Raw genomic sequence first — 3,637 nt, forward strand, 5'->3', positions numbered from 1 at the left:
GGCGGCGCGGGGCCGCCCCCCCAGGGGCTCCGCCCCCCCCCCCCCGTGTCCCAGCCGGCCCATAAGTCCTCTAAGAAGACGATGAAGCGGCCCTGACACAGGCAACCCGGAGATGTTCTCTCCTTCTCTCCTTTCTGTTCTCTGAGAATGGGAAAAAGACTGTCTGAGATGGGGGACTGCCTCCAGCTTGACTGGTGTCTGAAGCATGTCAAAACACAACATTCTTGATTGACGACAGTCCATGGCATCACTACCAGTGTGACTGTGAGTATTAAAGGGCATCAGTAGTGTCATCCTCTTTTGTCTGATGAAGAAGTGACTAGGCAGTCCAAAGATTTGAAGTGAGGTGCAGTGTCTCATTGTCTTCTCATTGAGCTCTTGAGATGTGTAACTTTGTGGGCAGGAGTTTAAGGACTCTTTGGAATGTGGGAGGCACTACTCTGCACTCAACCCTAAAGACTTGCATATCAAAAACTGCTAGCTGCTACCACCTGATCTTGCTGTCTTCAGGTGGTATGATTTCAGGAAGCTGACAAAGCTCATATCAGGGTGACAATCCTGAAGTCCTGATTGGAAAAGGAAGTAAGCTCAGTATTAACCAAAACTGTTCTCTGGACTTACCACAACAATAAGGGCATCCAAACCTTGTTGCAAATGAAACCCTTCTTTTCGATACTAGGAAAACATTCTGAGTTTGTTTCGTATGACAGGTTTTTAAGAAGTCATACTTAGCTCTTCGAGAAGAGGACCCTCCATAATGACCCTAAACTAGGTAAGGGTCGTGACTCACGCCCATAGCACAGACATCACTATTCAAGGGAACTCACTGAACTGCAGTCTTTACTAGGACTCTACAAGGAGAACCCCATAGGGGCTCTACAACAAGAACGGTTTGCAATTTTATGTGAAGAAACCATCCTGTTAGGTTCTAGTGATCAGAAAATCTCTTCTTGGGGAACAGAGGACTCAATTTCAAAATCTCTCTCACTCTTCTGCAGGGCTGTTGCTGGCCAAATGGGTGCCCTAAGCAGAATTGTATTGTTGTGCCCCCTCCCTCAAATATTATGGATGTAAAAAAAAAAAACCTACTATAGGGGTCAAAATAGAACTTTAATAAAATGTAAAAGTGAATAAATAAATTGTAATTAAATTGTATTATTTACAAATTACAATTGTAGCTGTCTAGACAGTTAGCAATGGCTATGATTTTACAGTTGTCTGATTGATTTTATAGTCTCAAGCATTCAGAAATCTAGAAAACTAAGCAGTTTTACTACGATAAAATCATGGTTAATTTTTGTTAGAGTTGTTATGTCCACATGTTTTTGTTGAAATTATAGAGGCTGTATAATTTCTATCTCAAAAAAAGTGGCCAAAAATTAAAGATTAAGTGGATATTTGAATTAAATGTTTGGTCAATATTAAAGGACTTGATCATTCTGTAAATGTAACAGCAGCAATTACCAGGCCTTTGGCGCCCTTTACAGGCATTTGTAATAATGTGTAATGTACATACATTTTTTATTTTGTATTAGCCTACATTATGTATTTTAATAGTGTTATTCAATGAAACCATGTAATTATTAACCAATAATTATTACCTCATTGTTTTTATATAATGCATTTTAAGTCATTTTAAATATTGTTGTTGGCTTAGGACCTTGTTGACTTTTACAACCACAAAAAATATTATCTGAATAATTCTTTGTAAACTATTATTTTTAAGTAACAAAACCATGGTTAATTTGTGGTAATACCACCCATGGCTACAATAACCATGATTTGTGGTTTTATTCATAGCAGAACTATGGCTAATTTTCATAAGGGAACATGGAAATGCAAAGAGAATATTAGATGCGTTGTTGGTGGTTAAATTATTACTGACATTAAAACACGTTATTAACGTCAACAACCAAAAAAGTTTAACAGGATTATGAATGTACCTGAAAGTGATGCACAGGCTTCATCCTTTTTTTCTTTTCTTTTCACTGCGCCGGATTGCTGATGTCTTTTCACGGGTACAGTTGTCCATTAATTATGATGCAGGAATGACACATCATGTGTGCTTAGCTGCCTACCGTAAAATGCATTTTTTATAATTATATACAGGTGCATCTCAATAAATCAGAATGTCATGGAAACGTTCATTTATTTCAGTAATTGAACTCAAATTGTGAAACTCGTGTATTAAATAAATTCAATGCACACAGACTGAAGTAGTAGTAATTGTGATGATTTTGGCTCACATTTAACAAAAACCCACCAATTATAACAAATAACAAATTAGAATATGGTGACATGCCAATCAGCTAATCAACTCAAAACACCTGCAAAGGTTTCCTGAGCCTTCAAAATGGTCTCTCAGTTTGCTTCACTAGGCTACACAATCATGGGGAAGACTGCTGATCTGACAGTTGTCCAGAAGACAATCATTGACACCCTTCACAAGGAGGGTAAGCCACAAACATTCATTGCCAAAGAAGCTGGCTGTTCACAGAGTGCTGTATCCAAGCATGTTAACAGAAAGTTGAGTGGAAGGAAAAAGTGTGAAAGAAAAAGATGCACAACCAACCGAGAGAACCACAGCCTTATGAGGATTGTCAAGCAAAATCGATTCAAGAATTTGAGTGAACTTCACAAGGAATGGACTGAGGCTGGGGTCAAGGCATCAAGAGCCACCACACACAGACATGTCAAGGAATTTGGCTACAGTTGTCATATTCCTCTTGTTAAGCCACTCCTGAACCACAAACAACGTCAGAGGCGTCTTACCTGGGCTAAGGAGAAAAAGAACTGGACTGTTGCCCAGTGGTCCAAAGTCCTCCTTTCAGATGAGAGCAAGTTTTGTATTTCATTTGGAAACCAAGGTCCTAGAGTCTGGAGGAAGGGTGGAGAAGCTCATAGCCCAAGTTGCTTGAAGTCCAGTGTTAAGTTTCCACAGTCTGTGATGATTTGGGGTGCAATGTCATCTGCTGGTGTTGGTCCATTGTGTTTTTTGAAAACCAACGTCACTGCACCCGTTTACCAAGAAATTTTGGAGCACTTCATGCTTCCTTCTGCTGACCAGCTTTTTGAAGATGCTGATTTAATTTTCCAGCAGGATTTGGCACCTGCCCACACTGCCAAAAGCACCAAAAGTTGGTTAAATGACCATGGTGTTGGTGTGCTTGACTGGCCAGCAAACTCACCAGACCTGAACCCCATAGAGAATCTATGGGGTATTGTCAAGAGGAAAATGAGAAACAAGAGACCAAAAAATGCAGATGAGCTGAAGGCCACTGTCAAAGAAACCTGGGCTTCCATACCACCTCAGCAGTGCCACAAACTGATCACCTCCATGCCACGCCGAATTGAGGCAGTAATTAAAGCAAAAGGAGCCCCTACCAAGTATTGAGTACATGTACAGTAAATGAACATACTTTCCAGAAGGCCAACAATTCACTAAAAATGTTTTTTTTAATTGGTCTTATGAAGTATTCTAATTTGTTGAGATAGTGAATTGGTGGGTTTTTGTTAAATGTGAGCCAAAATCATCACAATTAAAAGAACCAAAGACTTAAACTACTTCAGTCTGTGTGCACTGAATTGATTTAATACACGAGTTTCACAATTTGAGTTGAATAACTGAAATAAATGA

General features: G+C 39.5%; 1 protein-coding gene across 1 annotated transcript in view; it reads left to right on the top strand.

Moving 5' to 3' along the window:
- The window catches only part of LOC107566007 (plastin-3-like), a 37,219-nt gene that overhangs the window by 21,032 nt on the left and 12,550 nt on the right, over positions 1-3,637 (top strand). The window lies entirely within an intron of this gene.

The sequence above is a fragment of the Sinocyclocheilus grahami genome, unplaced genomic scaffold, assembly GCF_001515645.1.
Source record: "Sinocyclocheilus grahami isolate Dianchi unplaced genomic scaffold, SAMN03320097.WGS_v1.1 scaffold1040.1, whole genome shotgun sequence".
Taxonomy (NCBI): domain Eukaryota; kingdom Metazoa; phylum Chordata; class Actinopteri; order Cypriniformes; family Cyprinidae; genus Sinocyclocheilus; species Sinocyclocheilus grahami.